Genomic DNA, 16,426 nt, shown 5'->3' on the forward strand with positions numbered 1-16,426 from the left:
TGCTTTGGGAATCTAAAATCTCTTTAATTATTTTTTTCTTACAATGAGATTAAAGGTATAATAACATTTTATTGATTTGGCATAAAAGGTCTTCAGATACTTAGATTTGAGAGTTCTACCACAATTAGATGGTACCACCTTTTGTTCCTTTCCTGAGCTTTGTGTTAAATAGAGTGCAGCGTCTCCAAGGATTTGGCCCTGAATCTCCTCTGGAAAAGTGGGAAGACCAGCAAGGTTTTCTCAAAGCCCCATGAAGTAGTGGTTCCAGCATGCCACTATTCATTAAATATTCATTTTAATTTTTTGAGGTATGTATTGAGATAATTTTGCCCACACTTAATATATTTCAGTTAAATAAGAAAGTACTCTTGCTGAAGGATGTGAGCAAATTCTCCCTAAGGCTATAAGCATCTCATTTCCCATGATTTCAAATAAAGAAAAATCAACTACATACGTAAGTCAAGAATTAAAAAGAGATTCATGCTCTTTGTCACATCTGCCAGCCCGCTATTGAAAGAGTCTCCATGAGCTTTCACATCTCCAGCCTAGTGGGGAATGGAATTTTAAAGTATTTGAAACTATTGGTTTAATAATATTACAAGGTTTAAAAACCAGTTTTATTATGAGGTAAAGGATATTGACTTTTCTCATTATTTCCAGTTTTAGCATTCTATTATTAATTAAAACATTGTGTGCCACTGGCTTTTCTTTCCTTTTTCACTTCCTTTCGCTCTTTACTTTTCAGCTGGCCATGAGTTTTATATATTTCAGAGCTGAAAAACTTAGGGATTTTTTTTCTCATTCTTGCCATGACAAGGAACCAGTTCTATCCTAGAGGGAAATACAACTGTTAAAAAATAATTAGATTAGACTACACTAGACTAGGATAGGATAGAATAGCTCCAGTGGGGAAGGACTGAGGAGGTCTGTCTTTATGGCTAGGCACTGACCTGAGCTGGCCACACTCCAGAGCACATCTCTCTAAACTCTCTGTTCTCTTCTTCCCAGTCACACTCCAAAAGAGTCTTTTACTTATGACCACTGTGAGTAGGACCCAAATGATGATTAATAGAGAGACTTGAGTCAGATTGATGGCAATACAGGTAAAGATAGGAAAATGTTTTGACACTAAAAACTATGACCTGTTTGGTTGCCTTGGGAGGTTGTGAAGCTTTCACCTTCAATGACAGGTTGTGGTGGTACAACTGCACATGTAATGGCTGATCTTGTTTTAGGATAGGAAGCAAGCTAGGTAATCTCTTAAGGCCCTTTCCTATTTTTGAGTAAACCTCTGGGCCTAATTTCCTTAGCTGTCTAGAAAGGAGTTGCTGACTGGGTTAGCTGCCCAAGGCTGGGTGATGTGAATACTCTCCAGGCAGGTCTAGCACTTCAGTAGATTCTGTTACTAAAGCGTGCCATGAAATTTCAAGGATATCTGCTGAATGCAAAGCGTTCTTCTCATTCATGTCTAGAGGCCCTTTCTCACAGACTAGAGCAGCCTTCTACTTCTCCCAGTTACTCCATTCACTTAATTTACGTATGTCTGTAGTCCTGTTTCCAGAAGTTCCCTGTTAGTTCAGTGCACTGAGTGGAGCAGCTCTGGAAATTAATCATGCTTGATAGTGATTGCCTAAAAGTCCCAGTCTCAGCAGAAGGTAGAAAGGGCTGCCAAAATCACAAGCACATTTACATTATTAAGGTGTAAGTTGCAATTAAGAGCTGGATTCTTTCTTTGCATCTGCTACAAAGGGTGGTGAAGGTTTCATTTATCCCAGGTCTTTTACATGTACTGCACACGCATGACTCATTTTCTTTGTGCTAGACAGAAGAGCATAAGCTCTGATTTGCTGAAAAGTTGAATCCTCATATGCGTCACTGGAATCTTTGATCCCTGTGCTTTCAACATATAAAGACTTAAGCAATACTTAATATATTGAATAAATTGGCCAGTAAAGTCCTAATTTTGACACCAAAAACTGATGGCTTGTTTTCTTTTACATCTATGACTCAGTTGCATGGAAGCAAATGATCTCCTAGCAATTTAGGAAGCAGATACCAGTGATAAGAACTACGGATAAGCTCATGACGAAGAAGCGTAACCTTTAAAATTCAACATTACTGAGAGCATAAACTATAAGTTTAGTAATCAAAGCTATTTCTTCTTACAAGGAAAGGAGTTTTGGCAATCTTGTGCTAATTTTAGTTAGTTTATAGTCCTTACTTCCTTCTTATCTGAACTACCATTTATTCTGACTAGAAATAGGAGTTTGCTGGGGTTTTTTTGTGAAAATGTTTTATTTTAACAAGATTTTTTGGGGGATATTTTTTGGGTAAAAGACTTTTGCTGTCTCTTTTTGTAAACACACCCACACGTGCACATTTATTTATAAAATCTTGATTTAACTCCCTGTTTCCTTCTGCTACGTTTTCTTCTGTAACCATGGCAGCAATTGTGTAAGAGAGGTTGGTTATCACCAGCAGTGTTGCTATCTTTTAGTCTTCAGAATCAGACCTTTTTTTTTGCGAATTTTGGCTCCACTAGTACCAAGAAATCTGTATCTTGTCAGATTTCTTGGCCGATGCGTTCCTTGCTGTGACCTCTCACTTTGAGATGTGCCAGTGACATTGAGTTCCAGTGCAAAATGTACTATAAAGTTGTGGGATCACCACAATGTGACACCACAGCAGGGCTCTTTTAAGCTGAGAAGATTTTCTTAACTGATGAGTTAACAAGATGATAGACCAAAAATACCCTGGGACAGATTCAGTTCCATATGCTGGCCTCTCTGTGCCTCAGGAATTCAGTTGTATCTGGCCAAATGAAAGTTTCCCAGCAGAAGAGAGTGTTTAGTAGACATTAGATTGGCATGGTCCTCAATCTTACCAGTCTCAGCCTTTAAAATAAAAAAGCCAGAGGCTGGAGGGGATGGGACCTGAGTGCTACTATGCTCCAGAAAAATTCCATCTGGCTGCCTTAAGACCATTGTCATCTTGTGTAAATTGGACCAGCCTGAGAGTTGCTCTAACACATGCTGTCTCTGTGGCCAGTGCTGGCAAAGAATCAAAGAGTTGTAACCAAATCTTTCTGATTGCTCCCTTACTCTCCTGCACTGATCAGCTCTAGGGCATAGCAATGATTTGCCTCTGTGTGCTCAAGAGTTGCTTTCCAGACAGTGGGTGCAAATCAGAAGTGGAGCTGGGTAGGAAAAAGGCTTTTTCATCCTGCAAAAAGTATTTTAATCAAACGACTTTTTCTACCCCAAGGAAAATCCAGGAATTTTTTCAATGGTTCATAGACGGTAGCATAGCTGACAGTGTAGACTAGACCTGGATTTAGGGCACTCAGATTAAGAAACTTAGGTTTACTTGTTTATTTTCTTTGCTTCTCTGAAGATAGTTGTGTGCCTGCCTCTCTTTATCTATACTCGGAATACAGTTCATCAGGTGAGAATCTTTCTTTCACTAAAAAAGAGTTCAAATTAGGATGTTTCTGCTGAAAACTTAGATTTAACTGAAGTAGCATGTTTTAATGGGTGCACATAAAAATTGTAAAACAAAAATATCCTGACTTGCTTTATTTTCAAGTTGATTGTTTTGTAAGGCCTAATTTATCCCATGGTTCTTGCCAAGTTGATTTTACTTCAGCCACACAAGGGAGAGTACAGATGCTGACTTTTCTCTAAGTGATAAAAGGATGCTATTTATTTTTTATTTTTGTGCACTGAGTACTAAAGGAATCATGTTAATCCTTTGAACTAAGAAAGTACACCATCTACAGATGTTTGCAGCACTAAAAGAATGTGAGGAACAAACTCCATAAGCTTCCACTTGTTTAGATATATTGAGAGGAGAGACTGATAATCCAAATTTTTGCCTTTCTTTCACTGATTCCTTCTATCCAGATGACTCAGTTTCTTCTTGTCTTTCCTGTCACTTCCTAGTGTGTTGATGGAGATGCTTGGGCTTTGTTTCTGCTTCGAAGTGTACTTTAGTCCCTGGTTCTGTGCAACGAGAACTTGGCCAATACTTTTTTGGCTGCTTTAACATCCTATGGCTCTTTTATTACTATGCATAGCTCACATTTTAGAGCAGCCAAAAACCTTGGAAATGGAGGGACATAAGCATTTTGCACCCCACTGCTTTTACAGTTTCATACCATAGTAAGCATGACAACCTACTTCACAGGGCCAGTAAGTCCATCATTCTGTGAACTGAGCTGCAAGATTTCTGTGTTCAATCACAAAGCAACCAGACGTGTCCTGAAGAAAATCTGTGGTAAGAAGGGACCAGTTTTCTCTGCTGTAGTGACCCAAAGGAATGTACTATGTATTATTCCCTTCCCTCACAGTATGTAGGAAGACTACCTGTGCTGTTCAACCCAAAACTGAAAAATTAATATAACATATTCCTGCATCAGGCACTTCTGGTTTTGTAACACATTCAACACCTGACATAAGGCTTTGTACTTCTGCATCCTCAGTTGGCATTGCAACTGTAGCTCCACATCTTTATCCGAAATCTAGCAAATTTTATTGGGAGTCCATTTCAACCGATCATGATACAGGCTCAACTTTACAGTTTATTTTTTCAGACATTTAAAATCTGCACAAATAGTGAAAGGAATAGGGCAAGAAGCTATAGATTATAACATCACAAGTCAACAATAACTGAGAAATAGGTACCTTAAACTAGAATTTTGTCCTAAATAGAGCTGTGCAGAAAAATTATTGCAGAGTAAAAAACAGAAAAAAAAATCTGTTTTCCTGAAGAAATTTTGTAGTATGTTTCATGCAGCTGAGAAACATCTGTTCAGCTGTTTGTTTCAAGAGAGGGAAATCATGCTGTTGCATGAAACAAAGTGAACCTAGAAGCTTTCATTTGGTCATTCAGAAATTACTTGCCTTATTAGAATAATGAAGTCAGATCAAGATAATACCATATACATGAAGTCTTAGGTGAAGCCTCAATGTCAAAATCCAAATTTCTGTCTTGTAAATTGAAAATTTAATTGACTTTAATTGTCTACATTCCCAAAACTACACCAGTCCTGACAGCGTGCTTGACGCCTAACTCACATCTGTGCCTTTTTTTTTGAGAAGAATGAATATTGCAACATCTATGTTAATAAATACTGTGTTGGGAATGTTCCTGGACACAATAACTCGGTCATCTAACTGTTAAATTGTTAGAAGGGTTCCTAGTATGATTTTGACCTGGACCAGCTAGCACTATGCTAAACAATTGCTGAGTACAGTAAGGATTTCCAGAGGCCAAAGGCCATTCAGAGATCACAGGCAATTTGGCTGCTGCTAGCATGTTTTGAAAGATGAGAATTTAGGAGTATGGATGCTGCTCCATGCCAGTTGGACTCAGTGACAGAAAACAGTCCCACACTCATTTGATTTACTAGTATCTACATAGCCAATGTGTTTTCTCTGTCTCCCAGAGAGGCTTAGTTTAGTAGGTGTTGTTGAGAAAACGAAACACTTCCCAAAGTTGGGATTCTCAGAAAATGAAGTTGTCATTTACACTTTATGCCCATCCAAAATGCTCCATTTTCCTCTCTCCTCTACCTTATCCTGGTGTAAAACACTCAGTTGCCTCCTGACTGAATTCCTAAGGGAATATCAGTCTGCATTCCCAAAATGTTACAACCCAAGGCAACCTTCAAAACAGCCTTTAGGGGAAGAAATTGAGATGCTGAAGCTGAGGCAGTAATCATCAATTTTTATTTTTTAAAAGTAGCATCCCAGTGCAGAGAATTTGTTCCATCTAAAGAGAACAGAAAGGCACATAGGCAGGAGGCTGACACGTAGCCTAGTGAAGAAAAAGAAAATCAGCATGTGATGGAAAGGCTGGTGTTCCAGGCCTTGCTTTCAACATCATCCCTCTATTTTTACAGTCATGGGGATGTAAGACAGAAGCACATATCTCATTCCCCTAAAACAAACTTTGAATGTGTAGGAGTTTCTCTTACTTTCACTACATTTGTAGCTCTGGCTATGAGTTAGATGTGAAGCTGTGTCCGTCTTTATTTTACTGAAGAAAAATCCTCACAGAAAAATGCAGTAAGAGGTAAGTGGGATGTAGGCAAGTGTCCAAACCCTCTTAGCCATAGCAGACCCTATGGTATTTCCAGTGAAGAGCTGTTCAGCTTTGTCTAATTTACAATGGGCATACTGACTTTGGCACGTCCAGTGTCACTCCTAAATAGTTTATATCAGCAATATTTTTCTAATAAATATGGCTAGCACTTCAAAACTTGATCCCTGCTCTACCCGCTTACCAGTTGCCTTTGTTTTCCTTATTCACATTGGCTAAGGTAGTCGTTATAATCAAGTGCTGCTGTTTAACAAAGAAAGTATGGATGTCACAGACATTTCAAATTTATTTTTTTAAATACTAAAATATTTTTTTAACTTTTAGAAGACTGCTTTAAAAGCAGGTTTTAAATATTTTTTAATTTTAAAAACAGAATTAAGTCTTCACATGACTTAATTAGGCTGTATTTTCACATGCAATCAAGAATTTGTTATTTGCACGTGTCTTTATTGAATAAATTTTTTCTGAGACTACACATCCTCTTTTTTTCTTCTTTTGGAGAGACCCCAACCATTCACCTTTAAATAGTTTATGTATAATTTTAATGTTATCTTGTTTAACAGGATGCTGGTTTCTCCCATCCTGCTAAAGCCTGGAGAGAGCCCAGCCTGTATAATATGTTTTTCTTTCCAGTAGAGTTTTAGCTCATACAGCTAAAACCACAACCTTGTTAGTACAGAGAAAACTAAACTAATTAGAAACTGTGTTTCTTTAAATAAAATTTGCTATGCCAGCTGTACATCATGCCTTACTCTTCACAACATGATAGCCTTATGTGCACTATCTGTGTCTTTGTGTTTGACCCAGATGAGGGTGGTTGCTTAGCTGCAGCCTTGGGGCCCCCAGGATGGGCCAAAACAGACAATAAACATGCATCTCTGTCTCCTTGGTCACTTGAATGACTTTGCATCATTGGACCTTTGGTCTGAGAAGGAAAACAAGTTCTGAAATGGTGTCTCCTGTATTTCTTCACCCAGCTCTGACTTCAAATAGTAATAAATTCATGTATTTACTGTATCACTGAGGCCCATTTAAATAAGTGTTTACTCTGTGTTTCCAAGAAAAAAAGTTGTACAAGTGGTCACTATGACAACCACTGGCTCTGAAAAAGCATTTTGCTTTATAACCTTTTGATTCTCATTTTAATCATCCTCCCAAATTTTCTTCAAATACTAATTTAATTTTGTGTGTTTTGAGGGCTTTTCTTCTGAAAGAAATGCTTCAGTTTGAAATACACTGCTTTGTATATCTGTGGTGATGGCCATATTGCAGGTGGTGACAGGTGTATTACCATCTCTGGGTACACAGCTTGTGCCTCCCTCTGGTCACATTGGATGCAGAGGATGAGAAAGTTACTGGGATTAAAAAAGAAAAGGAATGGCATGTCTGTAGCAGGCATCCATTGCATATGTTTTATTCTGATGGCAGACTTTAGAGCTTTTGAAAATCCTTTTTTCAGTAGATTATATTTCTTTTAATCTCTGTTCTGTGCTAATTTCCAATGTTTCACAGATGTGACGTCACAAACATTTGTCTCTTAGCCATGAAACAAAAGAAAGCCAGAAAACCTGATGGTGTAGTAATATATTGCTGTTTTTAAAGGCGTGCTAGGATTCCAGTATTCAGTTCTTAAACCAGAACCCATGTTTAGGGCTAAGTGGTTTTATTCTCACTGGTGACCAGCAGCTTTCATCATGGTGGTGCCCTTGCTGTGGGTCAACAGCTGGAGTGCTGCAGGTTCCCCCTGTGATTTCTTCTCTTCCAGGAGAGGCCTTGGGTTTGCACCTTCTCATCAGCAGATGCTGTGGGCCCCTGTTACTGCTTTACAGCCCTGTTTCACTGCTGGCTGGGTTCAAGTCACCATTGAGATACTACTTCTGACTGAGAGGTAGATAATTCTTCTGAAGGGGTGCACTTCCCTCTACCCATGTACATGTGCTTTCTTGGATGTCTTCACTGTCTTGTCCTGTTTTCATCTGACAGCTAAAATTCCAGGAAACAGGGAGACAGCATGAGAGTTTGTTCTCTCCTGCTATCCGTGCACTGGGTAACTAAAGGAAACCAAATCCTTGTCCCTCTGAAGAAGTTTCTCTGAAATCACTGGCACTGCCTCAGTGAAGATCCATAGGATATGCATGAGTGCATTTAAAAAGAAATTTAATTCTTTAATTCTTTATAAGACTTACCAAAAGATTTTCCCAGAGGATTCCCACTCCAATAAGTGAACTTCATATCTCCTAAAGAGCATTCAAAAGCCAACTCCTTTAGCATAAGAAAACGTTCTCTGAAGTCTGTTCACCTTGCTGAACAAAGATCTGCAATCAGACATTTATCAAGTGTCCCTCACTGACAATATCTTGAGTCCAGTGGTCATGAACCCAAACCCCTCCACATGCAAGGACTTCCTTAAAGGGAATGCAGAGTGGTAGCAATTAAAAAGCAAGGTGAGATTCAGGCAGTCACATACTACCTAAGTAAATGAGGCCTCTTCTCAGTGCTCTAGAGGAGCATATTCACATAATGTTTTGTGTGTGTATTTACTCAAAAATTCTCAACAGCTTCTGCTCAGATGTTTTTTCTACACTGTAAATACACCAACATCATGGCTACTGAAACTAAAATTCTTAGGTAAAAAACAAATGGGATTTTTATTAAATGACAGTATTATTGTAATTGAGCATAATAAACTTAAAGAGATACTGTCAACACCGTAGCTTTGAAAGAAAAAAATCACATTTATCTTTTCTATTCAGAACAATATACGGGTCAATATTACAGTAGAAATTAGTTACTGAAGGCCTGTCTGATGCAGATTGATGATTTTCAGCTTTTGGGACTATGATGCCACCAGAAAAGAAAGAGTATAAAGGAAAAAGGTATCAAAGAAAAAAAAAATCACTGTTTTCAAAAGTGTCTTGTCCAAAAATGTGTCTAAAATTATAGCATCTTTGGGCAAAAATATATTGTGTACCTATGTGTGTGTGTGTATATAATATATATGGTATATATACATGATAATTGTAAGCCATAAATAAAAATCTCGGGGCCCAGCACCCTGACCCACACCTGACTACTGTTTCACTGTGAAGCTGTTCTTCCCACATCCACCATGGTGTCTGGCTCTGTTCCAAACTCAAGGAGAAGGACACTCTGCCATGGTTTCATGGGGAGCTGAGGACCCAACGCTCTCAGCCCCCATGCTTTGGAGACTTTCTTAATAAAGCTGCCCAAGCAGTAACAGCCTGAATTAAAATAAGTGGATAATGAAGTTAAAGTCATTGTGAAGAAAGTGACTGGCTGGATTTATGTGTCAGAAGGGAAATCAGTTATGTTCTTAGTTTACAGGGTGAAAGAGGACAGCAAGAAAGTACAGCTCATCACCTTTGGAAAAGATTTGCTCTCCTTATCCCTGACAGTGAGACTCTGACTCACTGCCAAGAGCACTTACAGCCCTGCTGTGCCCCAATGAGTCTGCTCAATCCAGTTTCACCCCCCCACTCCCACTGTTTTTTTTATTTTAAAACAGTCCTCTGCACACACATACAAAACACTACATGGACTCAGTGTTTTCCATGGGAAAGGATCTTCTGTGGTGAAGACCATCTAATAGTAATTGGCAGTAATTGGCTTATTAGAGGCTTATTGACCAAACCGGGACACCAACTTGCTTGCACCATGCATTCTGGCTTGTGCTCCCTCACTTAGGTTAAGTTTTGCGTTTTTCTGAGTCATGCAAACAAGCTGTCATTTGCTAGGAAAAGAAAACTTATTATGATCAGATGTTCATAATTCCCCCATCACAACCTAATTAAAATCCTTAATTGTTCATAAATGAATGGGCTTAGTGCCCTGATCTTCTTTTCCTCTCCCTCAGCTTTTCCTTACAGTAAGTTGGGGATGCCACCAGTACCTTAGTAGTGTGTTGGTGCAGGATGTCTCTATGCAAAGCTTGTTAAAATGACCTCCAAAATCTTGGCTTTCTTTTGCACTGAGACACGTACACGAGTTGCTTTAAAGCTGCTTGATCTTCAGGCATTTGTCACTATTGTTTTAGGCTGCATATGCTGTTTTATCTATGTTTATGTGTATGCATATAACTACTAATAAAAAAGGAATACCATATGACAAGTATCCAAAATTTTGTATTTGGATAATACTTTTTATTTCATTAATTAGTAGATATTTATAAGCATTAATTGAAATATTTTTGATAAATACATTTTTAAGATGTAGACCTACTTTAGAAAGAAAGAAAAGAAAGATTGTTATTAGAATACCCTTTTAAAATTATGTTTCCCAAAGGAAAATGAATTAAGGATCCTGGAAAATGTTTCAGTCTCTTGTACGATAATCTAATCCTGAAGGACGCTCTTTGATTCCCTTCTATAATACTTTGTTTTTTTCCTTCTTGTTATTTTATTGTACTTATTCCCACAGCCAGCTTCAAATGACCTCAAGAACACAGGGCAGCTAAAAGATTGCTTAAACTTCTTAATACTTTTAATCCTTACTTGTTATAATTTGATTACTGAGACAGATTTTCTCTCTGGGCCTCATATTAAATCACTTTCAAGTTGAAACAAACCAGAAATCCTTTCAACTTAACAGAGCTTGTATTCAATATGAGCTAGTCAGATGTAGCACAGAGACTGTAAGATATTGCATCACAAGCTTCCTGGATTTTAGTGCAAGAAAAGCAAACTTAATAACGTGACTTATGATTTTACCTTTGTAGAGTATCTATTTATCAAGAGCAAATGTGAGTAAGTATAATTTTGGAAGTGCATGTAAATGCATGTGTGTAAATGTGTATGTATCTGTACACAGGCAGATACTGATTTCTATGTCATATATATAACTTTGCTGATACTATAATCTCTGCAATTGTAAGACTTTATTTATTGTGATAAGAATTAATTCCTAATAAGATTTTCTTTCATGCAGCTGATTCCTTTTCTCATCAACTATATTAAAAAAAAAAAAATCAGGACAGTGGTTTAGTTAAGTTCACAGTGTCATTTAAAAATGATAAATTCCTAATTTTCTCAGGAAAGATATGGTAAAACAAGAGGGATCAAAATTCAGCAGTAAATAGGAATGGTATGGTAGAATTGTTACTCCTTCACAAAGGAACTTTGATGGATTTGCCATCGACTTTCATTCTGAAGCTTTTGTTTGAAAATATTTCTGAGAATGTGAGTTTTCCCTGCTCAGCCTCCCTGGCTGATCAAGGACAACATGCAAGCACGCTTTGCACAGCTCTGTGATACCCAGAGGCAATGGGTTCACAAGGTTCAGGTCAAGTGCTGATCTTAATCAAAATCGCATTCTACTAAGGAAAGGCTGAGGAAAAGAGGTATCCAGAAAGGGGAGGATTCAATGAAAACTTTGGGGATTCATTTACTGCAGCGATCCCTGGGGAAGGGGAATGTCAGGAGTTGAAATTTCCAGCAGTAGCCTGTAGGTAAATTAGTTTTAAGGAGATTAATAAGGTACTCAGTTAACAATCACCTGAAGATAAGCATTAACTGAGTGCTCGGGCCCCTCACCACAGCTCCCCTGCCCACCTCTGACCCCCTCTGCTCCCACCCCCTCCTTCTGGGGGCAGGGGATCACCAGCAGCCTAGGCTCTTGGTGCTGATGACCACAGAGACTCTGAATCTTGTCCCACCTATTGAAAATCCAGTTTTAAAAACCCATAAAGCTGTAGCAAGAACCGTACATTTCCAATAACCTACTGGAGGCTGAATGTGTATCTCCCCCTGCTGCTGGGGGCGCTGACACCAGAGGCTGGTGCTGCAGGGGTGCTCAGGAGGGGGCTGCCGAAGGAACTTGGATGGATTTGCCATCAAGTTTCATGCTGAAATTTTGTATGGAAATGCTGTGGTGAGCTCTCCTGGTCCTGTCTGACCTCAGGCTGCAGCTGGTGTGGCTCGCTGTGCCTCTGGAGGCTGGCTGTGCTGTGCTGGGGCGCTCTGTCGCAGTGGAGATCTCTCTGAGCTGAGCTGCTTCCAGAACTGAGGCCATATTCACAAGTGAAGTCTACAGCTGCAAGAGAAATGCAAATCCCTGCAGCCCTATACTCTCATCTTGGCAGAAGAAAAGCCCTTTCACCTTTAAAATAAATTACAAGAAATGGGCTCAGATGAAATCCCTCGATCCAAACCCACTGAACTCAGAATGATTGAATCCAGACTCAGGCTTCGCTGGTTGGGCCCCTCACTGATATCTGTACATCACTTCTAAACACACACAGGTGCTCTGTGAAAAATGAGGGAACCTGAGGTCTGTTAGCAAATACACTGGTACACCTTTTAAGGGATTGCCATCCACTCACGAGTTTCATCAAGGCACCAATAAGAAAAGTCCCCTCTCAAATGCTGTCTGTGTGTCTCTATAACTTAAAGGAGGCCAAGGAGATCCCTTTGAAAATCTGAAGCACAAAAATTGTTTCCAGGCTCAAAAATTCTATGCCAAGTTCCTTCTGCAGTCTAAAATTTGGGGAAAAAAAAGAATTTTAATGAAAGCAATAACCAACTATTAAGTTTAATGGTATTGGTAGGTGTTGCCATCATTTAACTCTTGGGATTGAATTAAGAATACTTAAAGGAATTGTAGGACTATAATATCCATAAGCATTAATTAAATTTCTGAGTCTATTACCAGGACTGCAGACTCCTGGTAATAGACTCAGAAATTTAATTAATGCTTATGGATCAGGTCCTGCAGTTTCCTCATTGGCAAAGGTATGGTGAAGGTCAGTGGATTTTTTCTGGGTTGAAGGCAATTAACAGTGCTTGTTAGTAATAAAAAAATTAATCTAGATTTCTAAATGTTTAAAAAATGCTGGAGTTTCTTGGGGTTTTTTGTTGGTTTTTTTTTTCCCAAATTGAACTAGCTAACTGTTTTGCTATTAAATATGAATGTACTTCCCCTTGTTTTGTGAAGCCAGTGTACTCTCACTCAGATTACTAAAATTTGATTAGAGACTGTTTTTTGTTCCTCTTCTGCACATGCCAAAGAGCATGACAAATGTTTCCAAGCAGGAACCTTCTTTAGTCCCATTACCCACAAACAGCAGGCCTACAGCTGGAGTATTGCTGTATTGTTGGGAAGTACCCGAGTCCAACCAGGACTGCTATGACATCCATAGCAGGAGGGCTGTGTTTGTGTGGAGCCTGCTCCAGCTCCTTGGGAATTCTGCCTGGGAGCACTGATCACCCTCTCTGTGCTCCAAGTGGTGCCAAACCAAGGATGGGCTGCTGGCACTCAGTGCCAGTGCCCTGCACCCAGCTAAAAACCAGAGCTGATTTGCTCAGAAGGAGCTTCCACCATACTGGTCTCGTGCCTAAAATTATGAAGAAGTAAGAATTAAGTGCCTAAAGACAGCTGGGATGAAACAAGGCTGAAGAAAGTCTGTCCTGGCTGCAGCACCTACCGTGGTACTTGAATTCTGACCGTGCCTCCTGGGTCAGGCTTTGTGCGGTGGGTGCCCTATATCTTTTGGTTATAATTTTTTCCACTCCAGTGGCTCAGAATTACTGCACTGCAAACATATGTTTTACACATTGAAGGATATTCTGGGCCTGGGATGTCTAAAGCCTTCCTCTTACAAATTTGTGTGAACGGGCAACCATTTTACATTTGTGCCTTCTGGCAGTCAAGTAATACGAGCACAACTATGCAGGTCATTGGAATCAGTTTTTTATTTGAGGGAGAAGTCTGATCTCCTTCCAATTAATACTTAATTTCATAGATATTAAACAGTAATTTTCCTATGGCTCCAGATTTGTGTCTCTGCTCTCCCAAACGTGTATCTTAACTGAGCCATAGAGCTGGCTAGTTTCACTTCTTACTCTATCACCAGCTGTATATGAAAGCATTTTCTCCAGTCTTTGAATTGGATTTGGTTTTCTTTCCTTTACCCTTCCCACTGTTTTGCATCTTTCTAAAACATGCACCAGAGCATTGTGCATCGCTCTAAAATGAAGAGGATGTGCTATATGAGGGGTAAAGTAATTTCCATAATTCCATGGGTTCCCCCACAGGGCACTGGTTCCCTCTCTATATGTAGAAGGATTGCATTTGCCCTTTTATTGTAGGCTGTGTATGAAGCTCAGTCTCAGCTCTCCACCTGATTATTCATCAGTACTTTTCAGGCATTTGTTTCTCGGATGCTCTTTGCCATTTGTGGGTCTGACTTATGGCTGCTGTTTTTAGAAATTGAAGTTTTCATGTTATCATAATCAAAATGTACAGCTGCTTTTATTTGTACTTTATTAATGTATTGACTACCATCTGAAGTACTGAGATTCCTTGGAACCACACTAAGAATGACATAATGAAATTATGACACCCTATTGGAAACTACATTTTGGAATGTTTCAGCTCTCTCATTCATGACATACTTTGCACATGCTGTTGTATTGATTTTGAGACTTTTTCTACAGAAGCAACTGAAGAGTAAGGGTTTTATATTAAGTTACTTTTCTCAGATCACATAATATTCTGTGTTAAAAAGAACCCACAAGAATCCTCAAGCCCAACCCTTAAGTGCATGGTCATTATGGGGATTGAACCCACAACCCTGGTGTTATTAGCACCGTGCTTTAACCAGCCGAGCTCTGTAAGGATGTTGGGAAAATTGGTGAATCCTTTAAGTCAGCATGCTCCACTGATTGGTGGACATTTATCCATGATTTTGTTAAAGTATTATTTGTTACTTCTTAGGTAGATTCCTGGCCATTTAAAGTGAAAATGTCCCAATAGCTTGTTCAATCAAGGCCACTGACTCATTAAGAGCATGAATTAATCTGATACCAAAGACTAATGTCTATAAACAATTTATTGCAGAGAATTGCTTCGGAAACAAATCCATGTGGTATAAAGAGTAGGACACTGCTGCTAACATTTGTCCTTTTACATGCTTTGTGATAAGATTATGAGTTTTTAAGATGTACCAGATCTTGATCTGTATGCCAGATACAACCTTTGCTTTCACTGACTTCTACAAAAAACTTGTTTCCTAAGTGGACAAAAAGAGGGTTTATGGGCTAAAAGCAAGATAAAGTAACAGCTTCATTTCAAGCATGTGTTTTTATTAGAGAGGGCTAATAAAATCTGCAGTGGATTTTGTGTATCCTTGTAGAAATCTGTAAATGCCACCCAAAATTATGAATCTGAGGTGATTAGAGTTAATGGGCTACTCCAAAAGAAACTTGAAACTAGAAGGTCTGTTTACATGTGATTTAAATTATTTTGAAACCTTAGTTTCAGAGAGAGAAGGAGCATGCAAAGGAGAGAGGAAGGCATAGATTTCTGGATGTACTGTGGGAAGGGGAGTACAGGAGGGTGACTGAAGCCGGCAACCTTGTCTATTACCTGTATTAATTCAGAAAAGGCCAGGAAATTATCAAAGAGATCCTGATTTTTTTTTTTTTTGTTTACTCATATATTTCTTCTTTTCTCCACTTTTGAAACCAACCTAGGCCCTTGTTCTGGCACTGCATGCTATGCCAGCATCACTTTCCAGCTTTTAACATTGTTCTGCAGGGAATGAGCAATTCTTTTATTGATTGGGAAATCCATATGTGACTCACCAGTCTTGCGGTTCTGGTGAAAATAAAAAAAGTCTGGAAATCAAGATTTCATGGAGGAAGAAAAAATGTATTTTCTGAGCAGCTACAGTCTAAAACCAAAACACCAGGGAACTGAACGATGAAAATATTGCATTAATTGAAAATAAACCAAATATTTACACACATAAATGCAAACTGATGGTAGCAGGTTATCATGACTTTAAGCTATCCTAGAATTTCAAAATTATCTTCTTAACCAGAGAAATAAAACGGAGTTATAAAATCAACAGGACAAGTTTTTAAAAACCTGGCATGAAAATCTATCTAGATACAGTGTGACTGACAGAAAACATACTGAGTTGGAGTTTGCTTTCAACATTCATGTGGCTGCCAGAGCACTATACTCAGAGATATTTAGGCCAGAAGGGACATTAGATCATCTAGCCTGACCTTCTGTGTATCACAGCCCATTCCATGTTACCTAACTGCTCCTGTATTGAGTCCATCTAATCTGGCTTCAGCTGCCATCACTGGTTCTTGTTAAACCTTTCTTTACCAGCTTACAAAGAAAGTCTTTTAATGATAATTTTTAAAAAATTTCTTAGTCGTGATTTTCAAGTTCTAGAACTTTTATCATGCATTTTTTTATTGTGAAGGTTTATTTCCTTACAATTGTCACAAGGTGAATACATAATGGTATCAAAACTTCAGTACAAGCAGACCAGGATCCTGAACGAAAAACATAT

This window comes from Geospiza fortis, unplaced genomic scaffold (assembly GCF_000277835.1).
Source record: "Geospiza fortis unplaced genomic scaffold, GeoFor_1.0 scaffold98, whole genome shotgun sequence".
NCBI lineage: Eukaryota > Metazoa > Chordata > Aves > Passeriformes > Thraupidae > Geospiza > Geospiza fortis.